Source organism: Bufo gargarizans, chromosome 10 (genome assembly GCF_014858855.1).
Source record: "Bufo gargarizans isolate SCDJY-AF-19 chromosome 10, ASM1485885v1, whole genome shotgun sequence".
NCBI classification, from domain to species: domain Eukaryota; kingdom Metazoa; phylum Chordata; class Amphibia; order Anura; family Bufonidae; genus Bufo; species Bufo gargarizans.
In genome coordinates this window covers 48,659,020-48,672,203 of record NC_058089.1, presented here as the reverse complement: position 1 = coordinate 48,672,203, position 13,184 = coordinate 48,659,020, and the positions used below count along the sequence as shown (strand labels likewise).

The following is a 13,184-nucleotide window of genomic DNA, read 5'->3' as shown; positions in this document are numbered from 1 at the left end:
CTGGACGTCCCCAACAAAGCTTTACGCCCATCTTATAATGGCATATCCTACTAATCTGCATTGACAATACTATTGTTGGGGGTTTAACCCCCATTCAAGTAAACGGCATCATGCTACAGACCCCTGCACAGTGGGTGGATGGGAGCGCCACCATGCAAATTTGAGAAAATAAGCCATTATTCTGTAGACTGGCGGGGTGAGGATCATGGCAATCCGACCATCTCCTGCGAGCGCCACTGCCTTCTCGCAGCCTGCCAAGCACAGCGCTGTACATTGTATATTGGCTGTGCCTGGTTTTGCCCTCAGCTCCATTCACTTCTGTAGGGCTAAGCTGCTTCTAAACCAAAGTGCCTTCTTAAACAGCTGATCGGTGGGGGTCCCGGGGGTCAGATCCCCACGACCTATCCTGAGGATAGCTCACCAGTATTAAAGTCTTGGAAAACACCCCTTTAAAAATGTCCCCCAAAAATAAAAATTACAGTTTTTAAAATCTATTTTCATTTCCAAAGTTTTTTACATACCTATAGGGGCAGCTATCTTGCCTGACCTGTTGCAAAGCCAATCTCTGGCACCACAGTTGCATCAGGCACCCACACGGAAGAACCGCCTGAGTGTTGTGGGCAGGCTCTGTGCAGGGAGGGACGGCAGGTGAGCAGCAACAGTCGTCTACAGTCAGTGATGACTAGCTTTATAACAGAGGAGTTACCTGTAATCCAGTCTCATTAGGAGAGGCCTGCTCACCCCGCCCTCAGCGTACACGGCACAAGCTGAAAACTGACAGAAGTATTAGGGTCATGTTCACACGTCAGATTTTTGGCAGGGGTTTAAGCACATAACCTATGCAGCACCTGCGCAGAAACCGCCTCCCATCGTTTTCAATGGGAGGCCGTGCTACGGTTTATGCGGTTGAGGATTTTTCACGTGCAGCTTTCCAGATCTAACCGCGGTTACCGTGCTGCCACTTCGGGAAACCGCGGTGGGAGTACGCTTGTGGTTTAGCTCCGCAGAGTGGCACCACACCATTCAAAATGAAAAATCACGGCAGAGGTCAAAATGAGAAGTGCGAGGGCTCAGGGTGCGGAGTAAAACTGCAATATTTCAGAATGGAACGCCTCCACGTAGGCGACGTGCTCCGGGGTTCAGGAGCCGCAGCTCCGTCAGTCGGCTATAGGCAAGACTTTAAGTCCTGCATTTTGGCAGGACCGCGAGATGATCATCATCAGTTTGGGCCGTCGGGGACACTACCAGCAGTGAAAATAATAATAGCAAGACTTTATTTTTCCTTGCGCGGGATGCTTTATGAGCAGTTCTGTCTATTTCACGGCAAAGCCGCAAGCAGAAGAGAAGAACGTGGCTTATTTGGTTGTTGGCACTTCCACTCGGTACGCCCACACCCATAGACTGCTGGGGGAGACCCTGCATCCTATGTACGCTCTATAACGGCCCACGTGGTGCAGAAATGCTGTCAAATATTGGAATGTACGCTACGCAAGTATATCTTTCCAAGTTCTATTTTTTTTGCGGTGCGGTGGCGCAGACAGAACCACCACAGAAGCACTCCGTAGCATTTCTGTTCCATTCACGAAGATGCGAGTCTACATCCGTGATGCAGAGTGCACATGGGCCGCAATATGGCCACGGGCACACAACATTCGTGTGCAAGAGGCCTTAATAGGCAAGTAAAACATTCATGACAGATCCAAAGGACCTTTCTGACACACTTGACTCCCAAACCCCTCCACCTCCATTTGTCAATGTATGGCTCAGGTCTTTCCCTTGACGTTTGTGGGACGTACGGAAAAACCGCTCCCACTGCACTGAAGCCATTTCAGCTGTTTGCATTAGCAAATGGGGGTCCTGGTTATTTTGATGTGCGGGCGACTCAGACATGGGTCCCCATAGGGCATTTATAGCATTTTCCAGTGGATAGGATGTTTCAGATGGAAATAATCCTTTTAGAACAGGGATCTCAACCTTCTGCACTCTAGCTGCTATGAAACTACAACTCCCAGCATGCAGACTTACTCTGCTGTTCTTTTAACTCCCATACCAGCTGCATGCACTGCAGACATAGCGGTGAAGCACCCGATTTACTATCGAGTAGATGATCTGCGGAGCATTGGATCCCTGACAATCAGATAGGCCATCCCTTGTGAATGGCTGGACAACCCCTTTAAATCCTCGGCATGCCACTGTATGCTTTCCAGCAAGTCATATTACAGGTGTCGCTGGGGACCTTTTTTTACACCAAAATTTTATGTTCTGTGGGATCATAACCTGCATCAAAGTTTATACAGTTGCTTCTTAAAGATGGAACATACACCCTGGACGAGCTTGTCGACATGAAGACATCTGACCAGGGCTATGCTCAGGTATGCTGTACATACCTCTGCAGGCGTGTGATGGAACATGTCACTACCCCCCACCCCCACCGATCCTGTATGAGCCTGGGAGACATAAGCCTCCATAAGAAGTTTCACACGGAGGTGCGCAACTCGGCCATGTACACTCCCCAGCATTTACAGTCTTAAGCCTGGACGGCAGAACGGCGATTATTTCCTGCTCCGATACACTGTAGCAAATCAGAGCAGGCGATATTTGTGCCAATGATGGTATTTAGCACAACGAGGATTGTCTAGAGCGCATACTATTTAAAAAAAAAAAAAAAAAAACTCAACTGTAATAATAATAATAATAAAAAATAAAAATAAAAGTCCAAATTCTTCAGCAGCAAGCCGAGATCTTGAAAATGGTTACAAATCAATACACAAAGTGGTGATCTTCTCATTATATAACACCGGAATAAAGGGGTATCCCCACCATATCCACAAGACACGCCATAAGTCTCTGATGGACGTGAGCCAGCAAATGGGTGTGAACACGTCGGCAACCAACTTTTTCCATTGCTCAAGGGTTTTTTCGAGATTTAAATTTTTAACCGATGACCTATCCTCAAGACCCCCGCCGATCAGCAGTTTGAGAAGGCACAGGGTCTCGCAGCTTTTCCCAAGCCATGTGACGGCAATTTCATCGGTGACGTGGCGTAGGCGTAGCCCAGCCCTATTGAAGTGAATGGGGCCGATCTGTGATACCAAGCACAGCCGCTATACAGCGTACGGTGTCTACTCTGGTCTGATCAGCGCGGGTCCCGGGTGTTAACCTCCCCCATCAATCAGAGACTGATGCCCTATTCAAAAGGTAGGTCATCAGTAAAAAATCTCAGAAATCCCTTTTCAAAAAATAAAGCAACTTTTTACATATTTTTGATCCTAAATAACCCGACACTAGGTCTGTAGCTCGTGTAAGGTCCTAGATGTCTCCATGGTTACAGACTACAAACAAACTCTGCGTAGTCTGATCCTGCAGTCATACCCCCTTACATCCCTCTGCTTTTTCTTGAACGTTACTTTCAATGGAAGGAATAACACACGACTGCAGGATCCGACTACATCCGGCCTGTTTGCAGTCTGTAACCATGGGGCGGGGGGCACAAAGGTTTGCGTAGGAGCTGTACACTCAAAACGGTACATGGTTTTCAACCAATGCCATTTGGAAAGTTACTCTAAAAAAAAAAATACCAAATGGATAAAAATAATAAACGGTTGCAGGTGTGTACACAGCCTTGATATTCTTGCCGGATGCCATGTACTTTCCGGATGGGAATCCCTGTATAGCGATGCATCGCCCGAGTCTGTACAGACACCGTTAACCAGAGCCGCGCCAAGGATTATGCTGTGAATTTCAGGGGCCGATAGAACGAGGAACAAAACACATGGCAGAGTCAGCAAGAATTACATTAATGTTACATCTACAGCGGGCGCGAGAGAATCACAGGGCGGCACAAATGTCTGAGCGCTCAGGTTCTGGCCGGCTCTGCCGAAGGGCAAAAAAAACGCTAGACTGCGGCTGAAGCCCCAGAAGCTGAAGGGTTAAAGTGGAACACTTCTTCAAAAAGCTCCTTGGAAGACGTCTCACATCAAAGTAGTGAGAGGCAGAAAGACACTTTACACAAAATGATGCAAGACTCCAAAGTATAAAATGTGGAGAGAGGGGAAAAAGAAAAAAAAAAAAAAGGGGGGGGGGCGGTGGGATACACGCGTTTGCCTGATGCAACCTTATTTTGCAAGGGGTCGGCACTGCAAAAATCTCTGTTCTTATTCTATAGCAGTAGTCGACAAGCTGTGGCTATCCTGCAGTTTCCAGTATGCCCCGACCACCAGCAGATGCCAGAGGGTCCCCGAAGTAACTCTCCTGCCATATTATGGAGGTATCATCCCCTAAATTTTAAAAATCTCCTACATAAAAATTCAAGTATTTCTGTGTACAATTCCTACACAAAAAAAAAAATGCACAAAGCCATCTTGTGAGTGACGGGACACGTCGGCCTAACGTCTAAAGACAACCAAAGGGTGGGGCACACGTCCAACAGGTCAGACGGTGTAGGCACCTACCTTGTTGACAAGGTGAAAGGTAAGACTTAGTTGTCAAGGTATTAAAATAAACTGCAATAACTTTGGGGGGGAAAAAAAAAACAGTACTAAGGGGTATGTTCATATCAGCGTTCAAAACCCAGCGGATGAACAGCCTGCCGGAGTTCACTGTATTCAGCATAGCCGGGTAATGCCAGGACCCACAGGTGCCCTATCCACTCTTCTTCTGACATCCAAGACTGTTAGGGTCCAGTCACACGTCCGCATGTGTTTTGATGATCCGCAAGACACAGACACCGGCAATGTGCGTTCCGCATTTTGCGGACTGCACATCGCCGGCACGCTCATAGAAAATGCCTTTTCTTGTCTGCAATTGCGGACAAGAATAGAACATGTTCTATTTTTTTATTTTTTTTTGCGGATCCGGAAGTGCAGATCTGCAAATGCGGACAGCACATTCCGGACCCATTGAAAATGAATGGGTCCGCACCTGTTCCGCATAATTTGCGGAACGGATGCAGACGTGTGAATGGACCCTTACACCACTTTTCAGACTGTACATTTGGTAGTCTGAGACACTACCTTTTTATCCCAACCCGCTCTTGGACTGGCCAGAGCTAGGAAGTGTCGGGGACTACCCAATACACATTGTGCACCAGGTAGTCGGAGAGGCGCCGCGGTCGTCTTGGACGGCAGAAGAGGAGTCCGGGAACTGGTGGATCTGCAATGGAAAAATTAGTAAGACAGTGGCAGGTAGGGGTGGGCGGTATAGGCGATATAAATTTGTGCCACAATATGGATTTTGTGCATATCACCTATATCGTCGGACTGAGATATGACCACGGAGCGGCAGTTCCGATCGGAGTCCCAGCAGTGTAATGCTGGGGCTCCGATCGGTTACCATGGCAGCCAGGAGTCACGCTACTGAAGTCCTGGCTGCCATGGTACGTCAGTGAGCAGCATTATACTCACGTGCGCTGTGGCCGCTCCTTCTCATAGGTCTGTGCGGCGCATTGCTAATGCTATAAGCATTAGCAATGTGACGCACAGACAGAAGAAGGAGCGCCCGGCGGCCGCGAGTATAATGCTGCTCACTGACGTACCATGGCAGCCAGGACTTCAGTAGCGTGACTCCTGGCTGCCATGGTAACCGATCGGAGCCCCAGCATTACACTGCTGGGACTCCGATCAGAACTGCTGCTGCCACCAATGATTTGGGGGGAGAAGGGGGCCCCTGCCACCAATGATCAATACTGGGGGGGGGGGGGGCGCACTGCCCACTGCCACCAATGATGGGGGGGGACCCTGTGGCCACTGCCACCGATAATACTGGGGAGGGAGGGGGGGGGGTTTGAGTTACAAGAGGGGGCTGATAAGAGGGAGAGGCTGGGGGGCACATGAGAGGCTGGGGGGCTGATCAGAGGCTGGCTGCCATGGTCAGCTCCCTGCTGTTGTGTGCACAAAGCACAGGGCAGCAGGAAGAGTGTAAAGTCTTCAATAATGGCCGATTATTGATTCCGCTACCACGGACCACAACGGAAGTCGGAATTCATATCCGGATCCAGATCGGGATTCTCCGTTAACCGGAAGCCGAACTTTAGACGCCGAACTTAAAACAGAAGTTCGCTCATCTCTAGACAGGAGCAAGGCGATTGCTTGAATAACAACCATCCAGAATGGGACAGTAGCGGCGCTCAGAGCGCTCCTTAGCTTTCATCAGCTCTGCCCGGCTTAGGGAGAGAAGTATAAGGAATCCATATTTCACGCGCTTGAAAAGCCAAAAGGGGCTGCACAACCCCCTTCCCCCGCCCCCCAAACTAACCTTGAATTGATATCCATTTTCCCAATTTAGTGAAAATAAGAGGGCAGGTAGTGGCCTGAAGTATCCGGGTTCACCGCTAGGACCTGGTGCCGGCTGATGCTGCGAGACTGCCCGACAGAGTCTTCATTACTTTCACACTTGTGTTTTGAACGGATCCGTTACAATAATACAACCGCATGCATCCGTCATGAACGGATCCGTTTGTATTATCTGTAACATAGCCAAGACAGATCAGTCATGAACCCTATTGAAAGTCAATAGGGGACGGATCCGTTTTCTATCCGGTCAGAGAAAACGGATCCGTCCCCATTGACTTACATTGTGTGCCAGGACGGATCTGTTTGGCTCAGTTTCGTCAGCCGGACAGCAAGGCAGCGTTTTGGCGTTCGCCTCCAGAGCGGAATGGAGACTGAACGGAGGCAAACTGATGCATTCTGAGCGGATCCTTATCCATTCAGAATGCATTAGGGCAAAACTGATCCGTTTTGGACCGCTTGTGAGAGCACTGAACGGATCTCAGAAACGGAAAGCCAAAACGCCAGTGTGAAAGCAGCCGAAATCGCACAGTACAAACCCAACCTTGCCAAACTAGAAGCCTAAGGGTACACCAACACAAGATTTAAAAAAATAAAATAAAAAGAAAGCGGATTTTGTGGCAATTCTCACATTGAATCCATTTTACGTGTGGATTTTGGTGCAGATCTGTAGCACGTATCGCCCCTGGGTGCTGCAAAAAGGTGAAAATCCTCAGACAGGACGATCATGCTACAGATTTCAGAACCCAACTGCAGGTCCGTTTACAGGGGTAGCGTCAGGCAGCGCGTCAATGAGATTTGCCGCTACTGTAACATTGCTGCGGTTTGCCGCCCACGAATCTGTATGGAAAAAAAAAAAAATGCTCAATTTCTGCTATGTGAAGATGCAGCCTAAGGATACCTGCGCACAGGTAGGGTTTTCAAACCAGAAATTCCTGACAGATTAGAGAGAGGATTTCTCTGCATTTCTGCACCAAATGCGCGTGCGTTACCTGCAGACATTGAGGCCGACATCACCCTCTGCAACGCAAATCTGCGCAAACAATGGACGTGCTGCAAATTTCTAAATCTGCCCCGCCGGTCAATATCAGCACAGTAAAAAACAAAATAAAAAAGCAAAAAGTACATTTTGGGAGTCTAAGAACACGATTCCCATCTATTCCATCACTGCCGTCAAGTCCATATGATGCCAAGTCCATGTGCCCTCATATGTGCAAATGCATGCTCACAGGGACGCGGCATCACAGGCGTGGGCGCAGCCTTTAGACAGGGGGAAAAAAAAAAAAAAAAAAAAAAAATGTGCTTTTCTGTAGAGAAACCACATCTTCCAGGAAATACTCGCCTGAGCAACATGTTGCGCAGTGCGTTTTGCAGCTGACCCGAAACGCATTACAAGTCACCCAAGGCTTATGGTGGATTGACCCACTCTCTTCTAACGTGACGCACCTGGGCGACGGCTAGCATGGCAAGCCAAAGCTCCGCAGGCGGCGTCCAGCGGTGTAATCACATTTCTAGAACCAGAGATTTGATTCATCCACTAAATTACAGCCCGTGGCGGAGCACAGCCTCCTGTGATCACGAGCGCAGCGGCTGACCGGCCACAGAACAAGATTAAATCGGTGGAGATTAAGAAGTCAGATTTGCAGAAACGTCGCCACTCTTGTCAATGGCCTGCAGGTAAAGGGGTTTTCCCACGAAAACTATTCTACAGTTTTCAAACCAGCCCCTGGATCTGAATACTTTTGTATAGCGCCACCTGCTGTTTGTTCTTTTCTTATTTCTCTGTCCTGCTCACCGAGATGGCCGCACATGCCGTCTCATCCTTCCACTGCCTCCAGAGCGGCGATAGGGAGAGATCTCCAGCAGAAAGGTCACGCCCCCTGAGCACCAGCAGAAAGGTCATGCCCCCTGAGCTGTCAGCTTGATATAAATCTAGCAGAGCAATGAATGGTTATATATTATTATTTTTATTTATTTTTTGAGTGCAGACGGATCAAGTTGAAGTGGTCTCGATCCGTCCTGGCCGCCACAAGGACGTTGCCTGTGCATTGGGGACCGCAAATTGCAGTCCCCAATGCACAACGCTCGTGTGCAAGAGGCCTAACCCTCACCTGGGCTTACCGGATACGGCCGGGGGTCACTAAAGCAGCAGAGCGATCCGTGTTATGCGGTTTATGTAACACTTATTCACTTCTACGAGAGTTGCTTAACTAGGGCGGCACAGACGACTCAGCCGTCTCCGCAACGCTAAGATGGGTATTTCAATCTTGGCCATGAATATCCCTTTAAAGGGTACATCCACAAAAGGACAGAATTGTGGGTATTTTGCAGAAAGAAAAAGAAAATCAATAAATAAATCAGCGCAAAAGCTGAACTGCGGTGTAGATTCTAGGTCGGCAGCCTGTCCGTTTATCCTGTGGATTTCACCCTCAGCAAATGGAAAAGATGCAGATTTTGCTGTGGATATTTCCACCACTCTGCGACGGATATTTTCCACTGTAAGGCTCTATTCAGACGTCTGTATGACAAAACATGTCCTATTCTTGTCCGCAATAGCCGACAAGAATAGGCATTGTCTATTATAGGTGCACATGGCACGTGTCCGTGTTCTGCAGATCCGCAATACACTTACAGACGTGTGAATGGACCCTAAAGTAGTCCCCGTGTGGATGTGAAAGAGGAAATATCGCCTCTCCTGATATGTCTGTGTTAGGCCTCCTGCACACGAACGCGCTGCGTGGCCGTATTGCGGACCCGCAATACACGGGCACCGTTCCGTGTGCATTCCGCATCACGGATGCAGACCCATTCACTTTAATGGGTCCGCTATCTGCAAAAAGCTAGGATATGGCCTCTCTCTTTGCGGAACGGAAGTAGGGGACAACACCCCACGGAAGCACTCCGTAGCGCTTCCGTTCCGCATCTCCGGATTTGCAGACCTATTCAAGTGAATGGGTCCGCATCAGTAATGCGGAATGCACACGGAACGGTGCCCGTGTATTGCGAATCCGCAATATGGCCATGGAGCGCACCCATGTAATAGCAATACTGGAGCATCTATACTTATGGCCACATTATGTTGTTTCTCTGTTATTCCTACTAGAAGTTGATGCTGCCAGTTGGAGGAGGAAAGGGGGGGGGGGGGGTCTCCGCACAGTGACATTGGAAGCACCGATTGGACCAAGCAAGGACACACCCCAAGTCAGCCGTACTTCTAGCAGGAATAATAGATGAACGGCACAACATAAGAGTCAGAAGAACAAACACTCCATAACTGTCATTTCATATGAAATACAATTATTTAATGTAATGGTGACAAATTCTCTTTAAAAGGACCTTTATTACTGTTCCACATGACTGCTGGGGCCCCACCACATCGATTGAATAGGGGCCCCCCCGAGTCCCCTAGCTTCTCCTTACTGCATAGTCACAGCATGCATTGCGTCCGTGGAGCTGATGGAACCACCGCAATATTCAGACGCCTCACTGCGATCATGCAGTGAAAAAAGGAACCCTGCTCTTATGATTGGCGAGGTGCCAACGGTAAGAGACGCATCTATCCTGTAGCTGCTTTTTCCTCCCAGAAACAGCGCCACTCTTTCCCTCAGGTAGTGTCAGGTATTGCCGCTCATCCACGTGCACTCAAATGGGACTGAGCCAAAATCACAGATGCAGATGGCACACGGGCCACCCTTCATTTCTACGGGGCCACAAAAAAATAAAAATTGGACGACAGCACGCGGATGTCATCCGTGTTCTTTCCGCATCCGCAAACAAGAACAGCCCCTTCCAGAAGACCTCATGCAGTCAGTGGTCAAGAATAGGACGTGTTCTATAATCTTGCGGAACAGACATGGGTATGTGCACAACCCGTTTTTTTTTTTTTGGGGGGGGGGGGGGGTTTAGCGGACCCATAGAAAGGAATGGGCCTGTGTGCAATACGCAAAAAAATGCAGATCGGACACGGATATAAAATACGGTTGTGTGCATGAAGCCCAACAGGAACAGAGGAAAGTGGGGGAGGCACGCGGCCAGTATCCGTATTTTGCTGACATACGATCGTGTTCATGAGGCCTGATATTGAAAAATCCCTCCAAAGCACCAAAAACCACAAGCAACATCTGAGGCGGGTCTAGAAGGAGCCCATGTAGATGATCGACCCGATCGCATGGAGAAAGGCGCGTCCAGGCGACGACCGGCGTCAATAAAAACGAGTTCACAGTGGCCATATAATGTGGTTTAGCATAGCCCAAAGTAGGTCATTAAATCATGTAAATCCTTCCTAATCCTATGTAAACGCCAATAAAAACACGCCCCAAGGATAGACACAAGATCGCAGATACACGAGTCCCAAGCCAGCGTCTGCAATGACACTACAACTCCCAGCATGGTCTGATATCTAGGCGGTCGTCGCAGGCACAGATATTGCAAGAACCTTAACGAAGGCAACGAAGGCACTGCACAGGTGGGATGGGGGGGGTGCTAAGTAATCTGGAGAAAGGAGGAGGGGCCAAGGAGACGGCAGACGTGAATGACCAAGAGGTAAGTTATTCTGACCTACAAAACTCCAGCCGCACGGGGACAACTCAACCGCCCTCCGCTATCCGGGGATATCATGAACTAGATTACAGATCCTGTGCTTGTTCCGAGATAAGCGGCGCCACCTGATCCCCATGGCGCCCCGTGCACATTCCTGTCCGTAGGGTCTGCTCTTCTGGATTACCTATAAGGGTAGGTTCACACTGGTTTTTTTTTTTTTTTTAGGAGGTTTAGGGGCAGATTTTTCAGTCAAAGCCAGAAATGGATGGGAAAGGAATCGGGATTTATACCTTTCCCCTGCTGCATCCACTTTGGCAAAAAATCCTCAAAACCTAAAAAAAACTGAACCTACCGTCAGCATGGGGGCCCTTTGCCATTCACCGATACAAAGCGTCGTCATCGTTCCTCTGTAGCTCCTGTTGGCCACACTCTGCTGTTCTCCACGGACATAACTCAGCCCATAGGGGGACAATTTCATCGCCCTCCATCCCAGGTAATCAGATCGGGCAGATGCCAGGTTTCTCTCAGGATAAGCGGCGCCACATGTGCCTAGCAACACTTGACAGGAAAACACTCCTCATGGGGAGCACGGTCCTGTCCGTAGGTGGAGCTCTTTAGGGTTTTGGTGCAGTTTTATGGGTCATATAGAAGCACTAATACAAAGCGCCTCTTGGCCACACTCTACTTTGCCCCACGGACATAAGGGGGACAACTCAACCGCCTCCATCCAGGGTAATCATGAATCAGATTCTGGGTTTCTCCTGAGATAAGCGGCACCACAGATGCCAAGCAACACCTGACATGAAAACGCTCAGTCCTGTCTGTAGGGGGCGTTCTTTGGGGTTTTGGTGCAGTTTTATGGGTCATATATAAGCACTAATACAAAGCGCCGTTCCTCTGTAGTGCCTCTGGGCCACACTCTACTCTCCCCAATGGGCATCATTCAGCCCATAGGGGGGCAAATCAACCGCCCTCCATCCAGGGTAATCATGAATCGGATTGGTCAGATTCTGGGGTTCACCCGAGATCAGCGGCACCACATGTGCCGGGCAACATTCGACATGAAACTGCCCCTCATCATGTGCACAGCCCAGTCCGTAGGGGGCGTCCTTTGCGGTTTTGGTGCAGTTTAATGGCCGATGTATAATCACTAGTACAAATCACCGTTCCTCCATAGCTCCTCCTGGCCACACTCCTCTGTCGTCCATTGACATTCAGCCCATCAGCTCCAGTGGGTGGAAATAATGATGGCAGAACGGTACGAGATGGGGAGCCCCCCCATTTATAATGGGTGGGGGGGGGAATTTACAGCACTGAATAAAGTTTTTCAGAGCCAACCATCCAATCCATAGACTGTCTGTCATGGCAGCCCTAAGAGTGGTCACCCAGCTTTCCCAGGGGTCTGTCTGTCATGGCAGCGCTGAGAGTGGTCAGCCAGCTTTCCCAGGGGTCTGTCATGGCAGCCCTAAGAGTGGTCAGCCAGCTTTCCCAGGGGTCTGTCTGTCATGGCAGCGCTGAGAGTGGTCACCCAGCTTTCCCAGGGGTCTGTCTGTCATGGCAGCCCTGAGAGTGGTCACCCAGCTTTCCCAGGGGTCTGTCTGTCATGGCAGCCCTGAGAGTGGTCACCCAGCTTTCCCAGGGGTCTGTCTGTCATGGCAGCCCTAAGAGTGGTCACCCAGCTTTCCCAGGGGTCTGTCTGTCATGGCAGCCCTGAGAGTGGTCACCCAGCTTTCCCAGGTGTCGAGTCAGAGGCTGATATTACATGGAGATTTTTAGATTTCCTTGAGAATGGACCTGCCCTTTAAGAGGGTGACAACAGAGAGTGAAGGCGAATGGCAAGATGAGAGGGGGCACGACATGGGGGGGGGGGGGGACATTTACAGAAGCTACATGAGGGGATGACAGAATACGGTGACTCGAGGGCACCCCGCCCGACACCCTGACAACCGCAATTACCTCAGCCCGGCTGCAGCAACGCTCCCTCTTCTCGTCTTTCCTCAACTGACACACCACCTTTCAGGCCGCGCTGCCCCGTCCCCTCCCTCAGCCGGCAGACACGCCTAGCTCGACGCTGATTGGACGAATGTACCATACGTCATGGAACAGGCAAGAAGACCCCGCCTTGTGATTGGATGATTTTTCTGGTAAATGGAAGAGGGGGGACCCCACCCATCCGTCGCCAGGGGGGGGCTCAGCGGAGGATGCTGGGTAAAGGGTGGGTGATGATGATGGAGAGCCAGGATGAGCTGAGGAGGGGGACGGACGTCACGGATATGGGGGGCTTAATACGAAGGAAGTGCGAGCCTATAGGGCCTGAGGCATTATGGGAGGGTTGTCTTAGCAACGGGAAGAGCGGGA

At 49.8% G+C, this 13,184-nt stretch overlaps 1 protein-coding gene across 4 annotated transcripts in view; it reads right to left on the bottom strand.

Annotated features, from left to right (window-relative positions):
• LOC122920399 (fatty acyl-CoA reductase 1-like) overlaps positions 1 to 12,886 on the bottom strand; it is a 69,498-nt gene extending 56,612 nt beyond the window's left edge. For all 4 annotated transcript variants that reach the window (XM_044269862.1, XM_044269863.1, XM_044269864.1 and 1 more), the window contains exon 1: positions 12,783 to 12,886. The gene's annotated coding sequence lies outside the window, so the exon portion shown is untranslated. The remainder of the gene's footprint in view (positions 1 to 12,782) is intronic.
• Between the last annotated feature and the right edge of the window lie 298 nt (positions 12,887 to 13,184).